We start from the raw sequence: 20,848 nt of genomic DNA on the forward strand, positions 1-20,848 counted from the left end.
ATTTATATTATTGATCATTTTCTATTGATGAGAATACAGTTTATTCTTGTCCCATATTGTGTCTCCATTTTGTACATTTCATTGAGCTCTTGATCTTGGCAAAATCTCACACTTCTTATTGCTAAAAGTCAGTAATTGGTAAGTTTCTAAGGACGAAATCCCTAGGAAGCTGAAGATTGGATGCAAACCCAGACCTTCTAAGTAGAGTGGATTTATATCAGAGTCCACCATTGAGATTAATCAAAGAAGTTTCTAAAGTTTACCATTAGGGGTTTCAAGAGCAGTTTTCAAATTATTGGAGGCACAATCTTTAGAAGTTGATCAATTGTAGTTAACAACCTCTATTGGCAACCATGTGTGTATTTGAAGGTTTTTTCTATCTGTTGCAAACATTTCAGTCAATTCACTACTTCCAGGTCTGAAGTATAATTGGTGCCATTAATGTTGCATTGCTATAGTCGTTTGATATCAATGTTCTTGAATGTCAAATCATTGTAATCAAATTATTGAGCATTGTAATTGGTTGTATGCAAATCAGAATTTCAGTACAAAATATCAAGTTGAAGTTAAAAGGTTGCATGGCATGTGTTTGACAAAATGCCTAACAGTTGTGGCTTCATATTTGTATAAGTTTCAATCTTAATAGAGTTTGAGAGTTCCCATATTGATTGTTTGATATCATGTCATATGGTTGTAGTTGTACATGCATTTCATTTTCAGTCACTTGGAGTCTTGAAGATTGCATGCTAAATGTTTGTAAAAATGCCTCTTAGTTATACATGTTCATTCATATAGCTGCATATCATTTCCAACCAACATATAGTTTGAGAAAGTCAGAGAATTACCTTTCCTTACATCCTAATTCATTTGCAGCCATTCGACAAACTTAGTAAGTAATTTTATGCATCTTATCATCACTCTTAAAGGAGGAAACCAAACAAGATAAACATTTGCCTACTGGAAAGAGATTGTTTGCCAACTATTTGACAAAATTCCTAAGTGTTTAAAACTAAAAATTTAAGTCAAAACCAGTAGGGGTTCTTACAGGGTTGCCAACAGTGACTAACATTCCAACCAACATCACAATTTAGGATAGAGGGGTGGTTGGCAATTTCAATGGCTTCTAGGAGTTTACATTTAAAGTTGTCTTCTTTAAACAAGATTTGAGTGTTTTCAAGATAGATGTGATACTTGGTAGAGAAGGAATGGTCAGCGAGAGCTGATTTGAAGACACGATCATTCTTAATATCAATAATGTGCTCTTTGATCTAGTGGTGAAGGAGCACCTAGTTTCACCTACGTAAGGAGCTACACAAGAACACACAACCTGGTAGACTCCTAAGCAAGAAAGATGTCTCTAGAGTCTTTGAGGGAGGGGATACGAAGCTTGATAGTGGAGATAGGTTTGAAGGCACATCGAAGGCTTTTTTTAGAAAGGGTCTTGGAGATCTTATGGGGTAAACAATTAATATGGGGTAAGGAGGCAATAGGATCAGTTAGAGGGTGGGAGGGCTTGGATTCGAACCAAAAGAACCATTTGATTTGGTTGAAGGCACTAGAGATTTTTTTGCTCGTATAACCATTCAAGCTAAAGACTTTGCAAAGGTGGGAGAGAAAATCACTTAAGTGATCTTCATCACAAATACGATCTAGGCTCTCATGGTAAGGGTTTTAAGGATCCCAAGTTTTTTACTTGGATGGTGATGAAAAGAGGAATGGAGGTAAATATCAGTGAGGGGATGTTTCCTAAAGACACGACGACCAAGGGAGCCATCTAGTTTTTTTATGAGCAGAATGTCAAGGAATGGAATTGGATTATTGGGTTCAAGCTCTTTATTGAAGGCAATGTTGGGAGATATGCTATTGAGGTGGTAATGAAATACTTCCAACTTCTCAAGACCATGGGGCCAACAAACATTGGTGTCATCCACATAATGCTTCCACCACTTTGGCTTGAGAGGGAAAGAGTGAAGATCAACCTCTTAAAAGTTCTCCATGTATAAGTTGGTAATGATAGGAGAGAGGGGTGAACCCATGTCTAGGCCATCAACTTTCTCATAGATAGCCCCTTGGAAAGAAAAGAATGTGGAGCTAAAGCATAATTCCACCAACATGGAGACCTCTTCACTAGTTTTGCGCTTAACAATCTCAACTGATTCTAAAATAGGAACCTTAGTGAAGAGGGAGATGACATCAAAACTTACCAAGAGGTCATTTCTCTCTAATATTTGGTCTTTGATGAATTGAACAAAGTGGGAAGAATCATTAACGAAGGAATTTGATTTACTAGTAAGAGGGGCAATGAGTTTGGTAAGAAAAGAGGCTAGGATTTTACATAGGAGAGCCCATGGTGTCAACTATGGGTTTGAGAGGAGTACCCTCTTTGTGAATTTTAGGGACACCATAAATATGGGGGGTCACTTCCTTGGTTGGCAAAAGACGTCTCTTAGTGACATCATCAAAAAAGGAAACTGAGATAGTTGATTTAACCTACCTAACTCGGGGACGCGTCCCCAGCCAGAAAACCCTCGTCCTGGTCTTGGAGACATTTCAGGGACTTGGGGATGGCGAGGGGACATTTCCCCCCCCATCCCCAAAATGTGGGAATTTGTTCGGGACGTCCCAGAAATGGGGGGATATCCACAAGGGGAGCTGTCCCCAAACCCCCATTGAACAATCTGGGGGGAAATTGCACCGATAAAAGGGGAAAATTTAACCTCCAAGTCTGATTAGGCTCCATATAATAACATTATTAAAAATTTAAAAGGTAACGATATTAAATTATTAATACAAGTCTTGACTATGTGATAATTCACAATATCGTTGCAATATTTCATGTTTGACTATATGATATATTTAAAAATTTAAAAAGGAACAATATAAATATTTCATCTCTTACCATATGATATTCATATATTTAAAAGGGAAGGAAATGCGATACAGGCGATAAAAACAATTATTCCGGCGATAATTGTTTAAGCAGAGCAATCAAATTTTCAGCAAATCAAACAAGTGCTGGCATATTGACAATGAATTTTCAATTATGAATGCATATTGAGTATTGATAATGAATTATGAATTATGAATGTATATTGAGTATTGACAATGAATTCTGAACACAAATGTGGTATTTTAAGGTTCTATAATGTACATATAGCTGCTTTATCCATGTTTTCATATGAATATAATATATATATACATGCTTTATCTATTTTTCATATAAAAATTTAAATTTCCCTATATATTTTAAATTTTCCTTATATTTTATATAGTCGTCCCCCCGCCATCCCCAAAATTGGCAAAAAACATTGTCGTCCTGGAAACTCGTCTCACCATCCCCTATCGTCCCCGTCCTGGAAAATCGAGCTAACATAGGATTTAACTCTTTTCATAATCTTGGCACAAGGGTTACGAGATAAGATTTTGTAACTGCTAGAATCCGAAAGAAGATCAAGCATTTTTTTGATGTAATCTTGTCTATTCAAGATGACTATGCCATTACCTTTGTCTGCTTTGGTAATGACCATGCCATTATTGGAGCTATAAGATCATTAAAAGCCAAACGTTCAACTTGGGGGTTTGGCATGCCTAAGAGCCACTGCACAATCTTGCCTGATTTCTTCAGTGATATCCACAGGAATGGAGCGGATGAGATTCTCAATTTCAATGAGAAAATTCAAATAGGGAATGTTACAAGGAGCCAAAACAATCCCAAGACCATGCTTCAAGAAATTGAATGCAGGACTTAACCTGACATTAGATAGATTGACAAGTTTACTTTCACATTTTTCAATAGTACAAGACTTGGAAGAACTAGGGAAGCAGGGAGGTTGACTCCAAGACTGACAAGGCGCAAGAGGATCTTGAAGATCTGGAGTGGGAATATAGATCGAAGGGTTATAGGCGAGGGAGGGGAATCCAAGCACGGTATTGGTATTGGATAGGGGGTGGATATTAGAAGTACACTTGGTAGGCAAAGAAGCTAGCAAAAGGTTGGAGGGCAAGGAAGCAATCTCATCTAATGGGGACACATGGAGTGTGTAGGACATAAGTGTTATAGTAATCGGGTCTTTACTTGATTAATTAAATAATATTTGTTTAATTAATTAAGTTCCCCTTTATCTCTTTTACACTTAAGCTAACATTAGGTGCATAACAATTAATTATTTTATTAATTATTAGTGCAAGCCTAGGGTTTTCCCTTTTAGGGTTTCTTGACCTATTAGAGGTTGAATTCTTTTCTTTGTATCATGATTCTATTACACATTTTTTGTGAATACAAAGCTCTCATACTCTCGAGCATTTTCCTGTGTTTTATGTTTTTCTCTGTTGCTTCCTTGCTTCTCTTTGTAACAGGTTTATTTAGCTTGCAGAGATCATTTGGGCTCATGTGGTGTTGTATTTCTCAACTCTCACATGGTATCAGAGCTTCAAATCTGCAGCTACCTGTTCTTGTTTTGAGCTTTTTTTGCATTGGAAGCAGATCTGGGGTTTCAAAAGTTTTTTTGTGCACCTAGGGATAGGCCTTTTTTCTGAGCACTTTGGGCCTAAACGAACCTCACCATCGTGCTCAGAAGGCCCCCAAACCCCTATGGTCATATTAAACTTGACCACTTTCGACACCTAAGCCTTTGGGGGGTATTTTTTTGTTTTGTACCAAGTCGTACGGCCCTGGCACGCAGTTCGAGAATTTTTTTAAAAAAATCATTTTTTGCCTTTTTACGGCATGCAAGCCGAATTTTTTTTTTTTTGAAAAAAATAAAAAAATAAAAAAAAATATCTTTCAACAAAAAATTTGGCAAAAAAAAAGTTTTTAAAAAAAATAAAAAATCAATTTTTGGGGTTTACCCCATGGTATGCAGGGTACCGTGGGCCCCCTGGCCTGCAGTAGGCCCTGCCACTGCTGACCCTGGCTTAAAAGGTATCCACAGGTACATGCGGTAGCAGGCCCTACGGGTCCCTTTGTCCCCTAGCCTCGTGCACCTGTTGTCAGAGCTGCCTGTCGCCACTGGTCGTTTCCCTCGTCGGCCTCCGGTTCCCTGCCCGTCGACCGCTTCCCGACCCTGCCTGCCCCCGCCCGTCGGCTGCCCACTGCTCGACCTCCGCCACTGCCCAACCAGTGCGCCACCTCCCTGCCACTAGCAGGGGGCCCTTTTTTTTTTTTTTTTAAAGGGTTTTGACAACATATTGGTTTTTTTGCCATAAATTGGGCAAACAAAGTTGTTTTTTCAAAAATGAATAGGCGTCGAAAAGCCGGTTCCGAGCCGGACCTCACAATATTGGAATTTGTTTCCAATTTTATTGTTTGACTGTACTTTTTTCCAGTCAAAGTGGGGTCACTTTTCTGCACTTCTGGGACCGTAGAATGAGCATCTGAACTCCGTTTTTTGAAAACTTTATATTGTTGGAAAGTTTGTTCTGTGTAATTTCCATTCATATGAGTTTTTTTTCTAGATTCTGCTCCAGGAATATTTTATTCAGTTTTTTGCTTTTCCACACTCTAAAAATATCTTGGATTTTTCAGGTCCTGAGATCTCTTTCTCTGAGTAGGATGTCTCGCTTTTGGTTGTTCTTTCTATTTCTAGTCTTCTTATCATTGTAGCTTTTTATTTATGCACACACACTAAGATAAAGTGTCATCATGCATTGTTTACTTGAGATCTTGCACATCTTGTGTCTTATTGTACATGCACTACTTATAAAGTGCCATTGGGGGGTTGATGTTTGCCTTTGTTTGCCATCTACCTTTGTCACATGAGTGTTCCTTCCAAGACATTCGCCTCATGATGTGTGTCAAGTGAGTGTTCCTTCCACAACAATATGCACTTTCTCAGCACCTTTGATGTTCCTGGTTCTTCGTCATGCAATTCTTGTTGGTCATTTTTTTCAATGTTCTTGTCCCTCTCCCTTTTCAGCATTATGGGGAGGTTTGTCCAGTTGGTTCTAATGATTCCGTGGTTTGATTGATCAGCTCTTCAGGCTTTGGTTTCTCATGCCATCTGTATCTTCGAGTTCAATTGTTTGTCTTTGTTTGCCATCTGATTCGAGTAGTGTCATTTGAGGGCACTCATGCAGATTACACTCTTCTCTACCTAGTCATGTTCTATTTCAGTGGAGGTTCTTCAGATCAGCAGTTACTCTTGGACAGTGTTTGCAGCTATTTCCTGCTTCAGTGGTGTTCTTCTTGCTTTTCCATCTCTGTTTGGAGTAGAGTTTTCTCCCACGTGGTTTTTTCTATTTTTCCAGTTCATAGAGATTTGGTTGTATTTGGGTACCTGATCATGCCTTATTGTCAGAACCCATCTTTCCTGCTTTCAGTAGTTGTTCTAAGTTTTAGTTTCTCCCTAAGTCTAGCTTAAGGGGGGGTGTTAGAGTAATCGAGTCTTTACTTGATTAATTAAACGATATTTGTTTAATTAATTAAGTTCCCCTTTATCTCTTTTACACTTAAGCTAACATTAGGTGCATAATAATTAATTCTTTTATTAATTATTATGTGCAAGCCTAGGGTTTTCCCTTTTAGGGTTTCTTGACCTATTAGAGGTTGAATTCTTTTCTTTGTATCATGATTCTATTACACATTTTTTGTGAATACAGAGCTCTCATACTCTTGAGCATTTTCCTGTGTTTTATGTTTTTCTCTGTTGCTTCCTTGCTTCTCCTTGTAACAAGTTTATTCAGTTTGCAAAGATCATTTGGGCTCCTTTGGTGTTGTATTTCTCAACTCTCACAATAAGGAAGGTGGAAGACTCATAAGAAAAGGACATATTTGGGTGGCGATCAACCCCAAGCAAACCTTGAGAAGCTCAGATCTAAGGAAGATATTGAGTCTGCAAAATTGTTGAGCAAAGGAATGGAATGATGTAGGCTATATTTAATGCAATGCATACTTATCAGTGCTAGCAAAGGTCTACTGGGAGATGAACGTTGATGATTTGTAGGCTAGGAGGGGTCTCCGAGAAGGATGCATTATGAGGCAAACTTACACAAAATTTGATGGGGTTGACCAGTTGTCAATGTCATCGATTGATTGATGCAAGGAGTTGGATAGGTCGCAACAACAATTGGACAAAAGATAGAATGTGGGAAGACCAAATGTAGCGACCTTCATAGTATTAAAATATTAAATTACATAATTACAATAAATCTTAACAAATTTATACATAATTAAGAAAAACACTTTTGCAATTAATCCAATATGCTCCATATATAAAAGTTGTTTCATAATGTTGTAACTTGACACATTGTTTAATATAACTCAACATAATAATTGAATTACATGAGCAATTAGATGTGCAAATCATAAGAAAGATTACTTTAGTTACAAGAGACTATAAGGTCGATTTATAATGAATAAATAATACAAGTTGAATATCATCCTGGCAAGGACTCCCAACATCCATCTCCCACACTTAACCCATGGGTGAGAACATTGTCAGAGTGCTTTATCACCCAACCGCAAAGCCTTTATGCTTCCACAGAGTTCTTCCTGACATGAAGAACCACCAACCCTGCACGAAGAAGTTTAGCAACTCGAAACTGGCAGAGGATGGAATATGCTGCAACATGAATACATCTAACTACATATCACATATGACTATGTAGTTCTTATAATCATGATATGGCATGAGGTAAGAAAAAAAATCAACATAATATATTGATTAAATACTTTGGCTAAACATTTTGCCAACTATTGGTAGGTAAACCAGGTGTCGAGGTTTACCCTCCCCTGTTGTTCCATATTCAACACATGTCCAATGACATATAATGAACACACAACCATGCATTTGAAGGCTCAGACAAACATGCATGAGCGCAGAAAAGCCATAGGAATCCTTAAGTGCATGCAAAAGCATACAAGAGAACATAAATACATACAACAACATATAGATAATACAAGAGCTTACACAAACTTGCATGTACATATATAAACATACAAGAGTATACAGGAGTAATCAAGTGCATTCACGAGCATTTCAAAAACCTAATAGTGCATACTAATTTGCATAATCAAGCTTGCAAAGCATACAAGGAGCACAACATTATATAGAGCATACAAAATTCAATATTCTAGGTATGGCCACGAGTCAACAAAAGTACTCCTTGACTTACCAAAACATCTCATTCCATGCACTCATGTCATATGAAAGTTAAACCTACTTGATTGATATGCATCCACATATACTCATATCCTACCTACACCTAAATCTTGAGTTTTACTTCATGAATATTGTTTACAAGAGCCTCATACATGCATTGACTATCCAGACTTTTAGTGAAAATTCAAATATTTTCAAATTTATGAGATGAATATAACCATTAATTTAAATCCGACGCAAGATGATGTAATAGATTGAGTAACTTAGGAAAAATCCCATAACTTGATATGTGTTGGATAAGTTTTAAAACCATTTTAATCTTAACTTAGGTGATCAATATTGATAACTATTTTTGGTCACTATTTCTCAATTGTTAAAAATCCTATCACCTAGACTTAGAATAATACTCAACTATTAGCTGCCCTGACCTTATCCTCATTATCCTGTTTTCACTACCATGAGGAAGACAAGGATCTTTAGATGAATTTATTATATTTCACTTCATACTAATAGCTTAATGACAATATATTACCAAACAATCGTTACATCAAGGTGTGTATTCATCTACATCCCATCTAATTTTTGTGCTACTCTTCCCTTGATTAATGAGAATCTTATATGCATAATTGTAAAGAAAATGTTTTCTTAATGCTTTTAACCAACTGATAATCTCTATAATTTCCCACTAACATTCAAAACAATAAATATACATACATTGAGACAATAAGAATATTACATTTTAAACAACAAATCCTCTATAATATAAGATAATTTTATAATTATCTACTTTATACTTAAAAATAATAATTTTTTAACAAATTAAATATTAATTCCTTATTCTCCTTGTAACTTTTTTTTTTTTCTTAAGAAACACCTAACTCTTATAAGAAAAAAAGTTTTTTAACAAATTAGAATTCTCCCGTATAAATTATGGGTGGCTAAAATTACTTTATTCATTTACAATGTCCCTGTTTTTTTCTACCTTAAAAATACCTATAAGTGGCATTTACAGGAGGATGGATTTATTTGAAACTATCCACATTTAAGGGCATAAGGAAGCAGATTTAAAAATAAACCCCCGTGGTTTAAAATTTATGAGAAAAAAAAAGAGAATAGCAAGGAGGATGAAGTGGGTACGATTCCTTATATTCCCCATAATTTTAACAGAGTGCTCAACCTCTCACGTGGAGCCCCTTTTACGTGAAAAATATTGGTTGCCAAATAGTATTTGTTTTCAGGCGTGAATGCTATGAATGTTAAATTGTAGAAATTCGTTCTCTGAGATGTGGTCACAGTGGACCTTTACCATCACTTCAACACAGACAATGTTCTTTAGGTGTTTCTAAAGTGAAACAATCTAAAAATAGGCTTGCAATACAGTAATACGCACTGCTTCAGATGTCCAGTAATAATGAAGGGACAATGCTTAAAGCAAAAGTATTTTTTCTCAGATTTAGGTATCGTTCCCATTATTTTAAATACAGTCAACATTCTGATGGATATTATTGGCATTTCTAAATGAAACAGATCAGAAAAATAGGCTTACTCTATATTAATGAACATGGTCTCAGATTACCAGTAATAATGAAGAAGAAAAAGAAACATCAAAGCGTAATGAAGGCGGATTTTAGACAAGGGAAGGGTGTTGTTTGGCATAAAAGTAAAAGTGGAGCAACAGACAAGGCGAGTGAAGCTATTCAATAGAATGCTTTTAGGCCGAGATGTCATCTCACAGATTACTCTGATTGCAATAATCGCAGAGAATGGATTTGTTGAAACGGCTTTAGAAATTGTTAAGCAAATTCCTATCACAGGTGTAAATCCGAATTATTTGCCAGCGTTAGCTGCCTGTAGCAGAATAGGGTACGATTCATCGAATACATACCAGACAGTGGATTTTATCAAAATAAGGTAAAAAAAAATGCTCTAGTAGACATGTATGTAAAAAGTGGAAGCACAAACAAACACGATATTTATTGACAGAATGCCCGTTGCTGTAAGATGCAGAAAATTAGATTGGTTGAGAAAGGCTTCTGAAACTTTCAGACAAAAGCAATTGGCGGTATAAACCAAATACTACAATCGTTGAACAGATTGCCTGCACGGAATACATTGCTTGAAAGATTTGCAGTGAGACTCTAAGGAAAATAAGGGCAAGTTATTAAATTTGTATGCTAATATGCTGCAACAAAATGCAACTCCTCCAGAAAAGGGTTGAACTTGAGATAGAGCGGATCAATGATCACCATATAATACTATTTATATACAACAAGGTCGATTTTTCCATCTAAAGAACAATGTTCGGTGTTTGGGAAAAATTAACAAAGTATACCATTTGGAACGGAAAAGAAAGGGTTCGATTTGTAAAATAGGTAATCACCATTTAAAATATCAAAATTGACTGGTGAAAAATGGAGAATAAAGCCAGCAGCCGCTTGTCAAACAACAGATACCATATAGAACACTGTAATTAACTGGAAATGATGAGGATATGAACAGGCGTTAGGAATGTTATGCATACGCAAGATGGATTGGTATAACAAGCTCAGCCATAACACTATTATCATAAGGATCAACAGTAGCAAACTCTTTTCAGGCAAGCCATAGCTTAAAATGAAAAAAATAACAGAGAAAGAGGAAAATGAAAATGCGGAACCTGGTTATTTGTTAAGTCTGCTAATCCTTTGATCTTTGCACCTTAAACCAACCGTGGCCTCCGCCTCATCCCTTCTGTGTGTCTCTCCTTCCTCTGAATGCCCTTTCAATGTTTCTTTTCCTTCAAAGATTCCCAAATCAACCAGAGCATAAAACATTCCTAGAAAAAATATCCCTCCAGGTTCGTTTTTTTCCCCAATAAAATTTTCCGCATCTCTTCCCGAGCGTACCTTCTACATCACCTCGAGTCCTATTATTTTTGTGCTAAAAATATCTCTTTATATCCTTTTTCATTATATATATATTTTTTTTTCAAGAACAATTTAGAAAGTATGATTATGCATATTTTTTAATCATTGGCAAATGCAATTTATTGGAATCTTTTATTTTGTTTTTGTATGTCTTTATATAGAAAAATCATTGCAAGGAAAGTATGAAATTTGACATCATTATTCTTATCCTCTTTATGGGTGTCTAAATATTTTCTCATGTTGACTACTTGTCACACTTTGACATGCATCTTCATAGTAGTTCACATGCACGCTAAAATAGGGGTAAATGTTGGGATAGGTGTCATACACCTTCCAATCCTAATGTTTAAAGTTATTTAATTATTATTTTTTATTATATGCACATAGATGAGACATCATACTTGGAGTGACACTATATGTCTCCTATAATTTGAATATGGCAATTTGTAATTCTATTAACTTATCATTAAAGTTGTTGAATGCAATTATGACAATTTTCAATGTGTGTAATAATTGTTATAAAAAAAGAATTAAGTGTAAAAGTGTAAAATTCTTATATTTATATTTTTCCCTCCCCCTTAGAAGATATGTATGATGATTTAATCTACTCATTGAGGATGAAGTCTTGATCTAGTCTATTGAATGTGTACAATTAGTGTGCTAATTCTATTCCAAACACCCAATATCTATAAGGATTTTCCTAATAGATCACATTTGTTGGAGTAAATTAGATTTATTTTATTCTCTAATAAAGTTTACTTAGGATGATTTTATTTTTCACATGACACAATCATTTAATATTATTCATGTAAGCTATCTTAGGTGTCATTCTAGATAAACATTATTCAACATCTTGCATTTAATTTCGTTATAGGGTAGTTGTACCTACTCTCTCATCTCATTGAGTCACATGACATTACCTATAATCTCAATTGTTTAGCCTCTTACCTAAATAAGCAAGCTCATTTGTACATTGTAACATATCAATTCATAGCAATTCATTACAAGTTAATCTCAAGATTTTATCTTCGATCTCCCTTGTTCTTCATTGCTCAAGTTGCAACATTCTCGTGTGTGGTTGGATAGTTTCTTGGTTGATCTATTGAAGTGTGTACATAGCTTCATGGACTCATAATTTCTCCAACAACATTATCAAAACATTTAATCCTAATTCTAATCCAAATACCCACTATCTACAAGGAAATTTTTGTTGGTGTACATGTTCATAACGTGTAGCACTACTTAAGTTGACTTAAATAAAATTATTTATGATTTGCCTTCTGCATATTTATTATTTGCTTTCAGCAACAGCTTCAGCTGTCTCTAGCTTCTCTATGTGGATCCCATGTTGATCCCACCATTCTTATTATAAATATAGGATATTATGAGTTGTAAAGGGATCTCTCATTCAAGAATGTAAATCATTGACTATTCACCTAGTTGTGTTTGTGAAGGTGCATTTGCAGGCCAGGCTCCTGGCTTCACTATCAATGTCTACCTTGGTAATATTAAATATTCCTTACTCCTTAGTATCATTAGATGTAGATCCTTAGTCAAGATAAGCTTTGTGATTGGAGGATTAAAAGATTCTCAAATGTTCTACATATCATAGGATTGGAACATAAATTTTTATGTATGAGGAAGATGAATGAAATGTGTGTGTGGGAAGTCTTTAACAAAAAAAAAAGGGTGCAAAATATTTCATGGGTTATGGCTCTTATAAAGGGAGATTATATTGAGATTTGTTTACACTTTGATGTAAGTGCATATATTTAGTGTAGTACTCTTTTATACCTATAAAAAAAGAGATCTACAATACGTTTACTTTTTTCTTTAGAACCTATATCAAAGAGAATTATTTGCACAAGTCACCTAGAAGAGTTGTGTGGGTTCTTGAGATTGATCTTAACTCAAAGAGAAATAACCTACCTATTGAGAAGACTATGTTGTGCCATGAGATATTGGACCACGTTGATGAGAAAGGACATAGAGCCTTGGCAAATAATTTAGTCTTGTAGAGAGAAATAGCTAGTTATTCTTTGGAATTTGATTTTTGTGAGCACTATATTTACGAAAAAATAAATTTATTTTTCATTTTATCCAGTCTCTTTTAGATTTGAAAGTGCATTAGATTCAATCCACATTGATGTTGTTATTCTAGTAGGTTTACTTTCACTTAGAAAATATGTGTATGATATTTCTTTCATTTATGATTTCTCTATAAAAATATTGATCTATTTTCTAAAGCATTTAAATATGAAATTTTCATTTAGCTTGGGAATTTTAAGGCTCTTATGGAAAATGAGAAGGACATAAAGATGAAGGTGTTGAAAATGAAAAATGGTGGAGGATACTTCTTGAAGAAGCTTGATAAATTTGACAAAAATAAACCTATGCAATATAAGACAACTCTATACACTTCTCAATAAGAAAGTGCAATGAGAGAACAATTATGGTCAAATAGAATGAATGATTGAACTTGGTTGTGAATGAGTGGAATGATTTAATGAGTCTCCACAACATAAAGTCTAATTATTATGTTGTATCTTTTTGTATCTAGCTATTCTATGTTTCTTTAATCATGTTGGGGCTTCATTGGTGTAGCATCTAGTTTTGTATGTGAACATCTATGTTTTGTTTGTGTTAAATTTTGGCATGGGACCCTTTTCCCACTTATCTAATGAAAAAGTAGATTTTTAGATAGAATTAAGTGAGATAAGTTTATACTAAATGGTGTTATATTAGATAATTATTTTAGTAGAAGGAGATAGCTTTGCAAGTTATCTAGTGATTATATCTTGGATAAGGAAAAATTCCTCACTTTAACATAGCATTTCTTTGTATGATAAAGGATTTTTATATTCCCAAGAAAAAAAGGTAAATTTGGACTAAAAATTCAATGAGTGTATTTTCAACAACTATAATGAAGGTGTCGAAAGATACATGCTTTGAAATCCTATAACAAGAAAAAACATGCATAGTAAGCATGTAATATTTAGGGAGGTTAGGTTCAGTTCCACTATTGAGAAACCAAAGAATGATGTGAACTCAATTATGTAGTTATGTCCAAAGGAAAAGAAAGCTACACTAAAGGAAGAACTAGAGGTTCATGATTTACTAGATAAGGAGAATGGTATAAAAACATATTTTATATTAGGAGGAAAAATAACACGCACCTTAACTTTTGATGAGGCTCACCCAAAAAAGGAAACCATAATGGTATAGCCCACCTAATTTTATTAGTTTTCATGATATATTTTCTCATGTTGTTAATCTAATACCTATTAGATTATTACTATCTTATGCTATTACATTTGACCTTGAGTTTGATCATATGGATGTGAAGATAAATTTCATGCATAATTACTTGGAGGAATAGATCTATATGTTCCTTTTTTAGATCATTACACTTAGAAAGGTAAAGAAAAGTGTTTTTAAGTTGAATAAATCTATGTATGGTCTCAAATAGTCTCTTAGGTGTAATACCAATAGCTTCGTTCATGTATATTTTTTATAATAAGATCTATTAGGTCTAATTTTATCATTTAATTTATACAAATGTGATGGTGTTTTATTTATTGTTATCACTTTATATATTGATAACATGTTGTCAACTAGTAGTAATGTAATGGTATGATTAGAGGCTTGAAATATCAACTTTATTTATAGTTTCAAATGAAATACTTGGGGGGTTTCTAAGTCTATCTTAATGGGGATATTCAACAATATGGAGCTAAACAAAATTGGATGGCTTATATAAAGTATTGTAATTTTGTAGCTTTTATTATGGTAAAAATTGAATACCCTACACCTTTCTCCTTCTTTTTGGACTCGATTTGACTAGGAGATCCTCAGTTCAATGACTATAATACAAGTGACATGCTTTAATATAATTTTTTTTATATAACATAAACCTCACCCGATTTCACCTACATAAATCCCCATAGATGGTCCTAATTCTCATTACATCTATTCATTATGGCAATTCAAATTTGTGACTACAAACTTAACTTAATTCAACTCCATGAGTGTAGGAACGACCCTAAAGTTTTAAGTTTAAAAGTTAGAACCAAATCCCAAGACAACTCCCTCCAATTGGATTGTATGGGTTGAATTTCAAGAATAAAACATATTAATTTAAGTACTAAAGCATTGCATATAGGGAAAATACTTAGCTTATTAAACCACTAAAGAGACATTTGAGAATCACATAGAGAGTATAATAAAGAATCAATATTGCATCTTTAGATTGTATCATCAACTTAGATGTCAATAAATATTTGTTTACAATGCTTGATCATTTGTTTCATACCGTAGACTTATTAACAAGGGTTTTACCAAAAGAAAACACGCATAGACTAGAAAGATCCTAATTGATGTCTTTTGACACTACCCCAAGTTCAAATACAAGTTCTAAGCATCAAGGTGAATAGATTCTATGAATCAAATTCAATAAAGACAATTTCATGTTCAAGGTTTAAATTCATCAACTTTACAAGTGCCAAGATCATTTAGATTGTCATGAAAATGATCTCGAGCAATAGATAGATTTTTAGTATATATGTGTTTGTCCAATTATTTCTAGAATATTAACAAATTAACAAAAGAATTGATAACATCTATTACACAAACTTCATATCTAGAATTAAATCATTTATTTATTTTAATATATTGTCAAAATTTCTTAATCATGAAATAATTTATAAAAGTAAATTATTTTAAATATTTATTTACCATAAATTTTATTAGAAAAAAATTAGATTTTGTTTTCCTCTTCAACATCTAATATAAAATTATTTGATTTATTAAAATTCAAAGCATATATATGCTATAATGAGTGTAAAGTATTGTTAATATTATTTGTTCATAAGTATAATTTTATTTACAAAATATATATAAAAAAATTAACATATTAATATTCATATTAATACTAGTATCGCATTAAAAACATTTTTTTATTATAAATAAACTTATAATTAAAAAAATAAATTGTCCAATATTGTTAGGTTAATAAAAGAAATAAATGTATAAAGGAAACTATTAAACTATTTCTAAATATATCACTTTACTCTTATCATATATTAACTATTTAATTTTATTATTTTTAAAATAAATTTATAAATTTGATAAGTAAGGTGGAAAAATATTGTACCAAGAATGAGATGTTTTGAGAAATAGAATTTGTTATCTTCATTTCAAATTAAATCTATTTTCTTGAGGTTTTATAATATTTTTTACTATTTTGCAATTTATTGATACTGATAGTGTATATAATAAAAAATATTCAATTAAAAATTAATGATTAAGAAATATTTATTTCAAATTGTTCAAGTGTACAATTCTAGTCTTATTCATTTAAAGCATTTTAAATATTTCATTCAATTAACATGACCCTTAGTTAACTCTTTTTTAGGTGTTCAACTTCACCAATAAATATAAGAACACTTAAATCCAACTTGCTTTTAAAAATATATTAAAAAATAAATAAACAGATACTCAATCTCTTCATAATAAATAAATAGATACTCAATCTATGTGGTAATGATGAAGATGCTCTACATTGATCTCATTATTTTAAATCTACAATTCTTATTATATAACAACTTTATCCTTCTTTTACTCTTTGAATTCATAATTCTTATTATTTAATAATTTTATCCATTATTATTTTATTCTTTTTAAATAAATGTCTTGGAATTTATCTTACATAAACTTTGAAATATAACTATAATATTAGATTTGATACAAATAATAACAATATGTTAAAAAAGTATAGGATATATAAAGGTCATTGATATTAGATTGTGAAAAACCTGTAAATTTGCAACACAATAATTGTAGACTGCAATATTCGTAAGACAACTAAGAAAACCAAGGCACTATTCCTTTTTAATAAACACTACCAATATTTGAATAATAAACATTCATTAAAATAAATCGCATTAAAAATCTCAACCAATAAACATTCATTAAAAAAAATTAGCCCAAGTTTTAGCAGGAAATTATGGAGCAGCCTTCTTATCCCTTGGTTTCAAAAATCTACTCCTTGGTATGCTTTTGAACCAGTCAAACATTGGTAATGGCAATTACCGAATGTATTAAGACAGGTTTTGTAAAGGCTGTCTACGAATCTAGAAGATCTAGGAAAGTATATGAATATTCAAGCATTACTCATGCACTTTGCTTCTAAGAATATTGTTGGTGTAAATAATTATTCATCATGGATATTATTACACTTACTTAAGTTTACTTAGGATAATGCATTTTCATAGTAGTTTGGGTATGAGACACTTGGGTGTTTGTGCCACATTGGGATAGTGTGTGTAGGAGAAATTCCACCTTTTATGGTGTTGATCTTGTTGTTACACTCCACATTCAGTGGGTGATCCACCTCATGTGGACTATTATATTATTTCTCCTACCTACCCACACCTATTTCCTACCTACCCTTGTTTCTTATTGAGCCACATGTCATGTTTGTGTGCTCACATATCCCTAGCCTTGCCTATATAAGCAGGCTCATCTACATTGTAAACAACAATTGAATCATGTTATTGATCATTTTCTATTGATGAGAATACAGTTTATTCTTGTCCCATATTATGTCTCTATTTTGTACATTTCATTGAGCTCTTGATCTTGGCAAAATCTCACATGGTATCAGAGCCATTGGGGCTTCATTGATTTGTCTTGAAGAGGCATTATTGCGACGTCAAGAGGCAAATCTGAGGAGCAACATCTTTTGGAGGCGTCCTAGACCAGATCCGACCCTGCCATTGCGTCCAGAAGGCCGTTTCCATGAATTTTGGTTATAAAGTTGGCCTATTTTGATGAGAAAATTTTTCTCCCCAATTTTACCATAATCGTACAGATTTTCGAAATTTTTTATATATTGTTCGAAAAAAAAAAAATTTCATTCTCTGTTTTTTTCGAAAAAATCAAAAAAAAAAATTGAAAAGTCGAAAGAAAAAAAAAAAATCAAAAAAATCAAAAAACAAATTTTGGGGGTCCGCAGACCCCCCCGTACCTGCGTGTTGCAGGTTGCACACTGCGTTGCATCCCACGCTCGTACCCTACAAGTCTATCTCTGCCGTTCATTGCAGGTCAGGTACCTGCGACGCCGCCGGTACCCGCCAAGTACCGCGTCCTCCCGCCACCGCCGTGAACGCCGCCGATCCCTGCCGCAGGTTCCCGCCGGCCCGCTTGGTTACCGCGCCCGCCCAGCGGCGCCCGCCACCACTGCCGGCCTCCTCTCCGACACCCTCAGCCTCCACCGCCGGCCATCGGCTTTGGCCGCTTCCTCTGCCAGTGGTCAACCCAGACCGGAGGACCCGCGCCCGCCACGTGGCAGGCGGCCACTGGCCCGCAGGTACAACCGTATAGCTCAGTCATCGGTACGGCGCCATGTCATCTACCACACAAACCTAAACAGTCAGATTTTCATACACACAGTCACCGTGCCACGCAGTCTGTCTGTACAGTGACACCTCATCATCCGTACTGCCTAATCATCTACACAGTCAGCAGTCAGTACAGTACGGACGCCTAGTTAGCAGGGGCGAACTTTTTGCCATGGTCATACGACCGTCAAATTTAACCCAGTGAATTGCTGACGTCAGCACCACGTCAGTATTTTAAAAAAATTTGGCAGGCCCCTCTCATTTGCATTTTTGATTTTGCAGTTCAACTTCAAATGGCCATAACTTGCTCATTTTGCTCCTTTTTGGGTGCAATTTTTTTTCAAATGGGCTAGAATTTCATGCTCTCCGCAGTGGTGAGAAATTTTTTTGATTTTGATGCACTAATTTTTCAGAAAATGCAGTTTTTGGTGACTGTACCTGAGTAATCCCAGTTTTTGCAACTTCAGAGGCTTCGTTTGGGGTCATACGACCTCCTTTTCAGGTGCCGTTTTTTTTGAAAGTGCATATTTTTTTGTCTACTTTCACATGATGCTATCAGATTGATGCCATTGTAAGTAGAAATTGTACTTTCAGGTTTTAGCCATTTTTGGCTCTCTTGGTACTTGTATATTTGCTTGAATCTCAGTTAGATTCATTGCACTATTGATTGAAGTCTCTTGTATCTCATTTGAGAAGTTGTAAAATTTGCATCATAAGCCCACTTTGCCTTGTTTTGCAAGTGGCTCATTGTAATCGCACTAAGTATAAAGTGCCAAAATCATCACTTTGGGCGGGGTACTTTGATTGAGTGAATTTGGGGGGGTGTCTCTTGTGATTTTGCGCTCTTGTGTTCCTTCCTTTTTGCTGCTATGGGTTCTTCTAAGTTTCCTCTCTTAACTCCACATAATTATGCTACTTGGAAAATTGATGCATGGAGTAAACTTATGGAAAAAGGACTCACTCATTACATTGATGGAACTATTGTTGCTCCAGCTGATCCTAAGGCTGATCCAGTTGGTCACTTCGATTGGCTCACTAAAAATATCATGGCAATTGGTACCTTAAGAAAGTATGTATCAAAGGATCTCATTTTTCATATTGAGAAGTGTAATCTAATCAAGGATGCTTGGCAAAAGTTTCAAGACTTGTATGGTCAAGTTGATGAGATTAGGGGATATCAAATTGATAGTGATCTCACCATGTTAGATCCCAAGAACTTTGATACTATACAAGATTATGTCATTAAGGCAAATGAGTTGAGGGCACAACTCAAAGATTGTGGCATTGATAAGAAGGATACTCAATTGATATTCAACTTGATAGGCAAGCTTCCACAAGAATATGCAGCATTTGTTTCTAGTTTCCAAACCCATAGGATGACAATGGGTTCAAGCTACAAAATGCCTACATTTGATGCTTTCAATGAAATGTTGATGATGGAACAAACTAAGTTGATAAGCATGGGCATTCTTAAGGCTTCTAAGTCTCAAGCATTAGTGGCAAATCAAGGAAACAAAGGAAATCAAGGAAAGGACAACTCAAACAAGAAGAAATGGCAATCAAAGCCTAAGGACAAAGCATCTTCTCCAAAACAAGGAGATTCATCCTCTACCAAGAGAGATAATTCACCAAAGAGAGAGAGACCTACTTGTGCTTATTGTAAAAAGATTGGTCATGAGGAACATCGTTGCCATTCTAAGAAGATTGATGAGCTTACACATATCATCAAAAAGAATAACATTGATTTGCCTAAAGTCTACAAGAAGGATGATTCATCAACTTCCACTTCCTCACATTCAAAAGGAAAAGGGCAAGCATTCATGGCTTCTACAAGTGGGAAGACTCACTCTTTTGGAACAAGAAAAGGAAAAGCTCTATGTGCTACTATCAGTCATGATTCCAAGAGATGGCTTCTAGATTCAGGGGCTTCTCATCATATGGCATCTTCGCAGTCTATGTTCTCTACATTTGAGCCTTGCACCATGCCACAAATTTTGATGGGCAATCATACATACATGGATGTGATTGGGAAAGGATCTATTGACATTGGGGATAACTCCTTCAATGATGTGTTGTGTGTACCCCACTTGACAAACAATCTCCTTTCTATCTATCAAATCACACATGGCGCAACTAAGAGAGTTGTGGAGTTCACACCTGACTCAGTTTTCATTAGAGATTTGGAGACTAGAGCTATCATTGCGACTGGGGTGGTTGATCATGCATCTCGGTTATACTCCTTTTCAGATTTTGTTGATGATGATGATTTCACATTTGATGATTCTACACATTATGATCACATTTCTTGTGATGGTTCAAATTTTGAGGAGAACTTTGGACACTTGAACATGGGGATTCTCACATGTGACCCCATTCTTGAGTCTTGTATTACATCTCCTCATATTGATATCACATCACCTATTGCACCTGATGATGCGGATAG

The 20,848-nt window shown here is 34.6% G+C and overlaps 1 protein-coding gene and 1 pseudogene across 1 annotated transcript in view; one reads left to right on the plus strand and one right to left on the minus strand.

Annotated features, from left to right (window-relative positions):
- Positions 1-11,005, minus strand: part of LOC131049111 (uncharacterized) — a 76,272-nt gene extending 65,267 nt beyond the window's left edge. Inside the window, exon 1 of the mRNA XM_059218016.1 lies at positions 10,756-11,005. The gene's annotated coding sequence lies outside the window, so the exon portion shown is untranslated. The remainder of the gene's footprint in view (positions 1-10,755) is intronic.
- LOC131049086 (cytochrome P450 82A1-like) overlaps positions 9,805-20,848 on the plus strand; it is a 32,881-nt pseudogene continuing 21,837 nt past the window's right edge.

The sequence above is a fragment of the Cryptomeria japonica genome, chromosome 3 (assembly GCF_030272615.1).
Source record: "Cryptomeria japonica chromosome 3, Sugi_1.0, whole genome shotgun sequence".
NCBI lineage: Eukaryota > Viridiplantae > Streptophyta > Pinopsida > Cupressales > Cupressaceae > Cryptomeria > Cryptomeria japonica.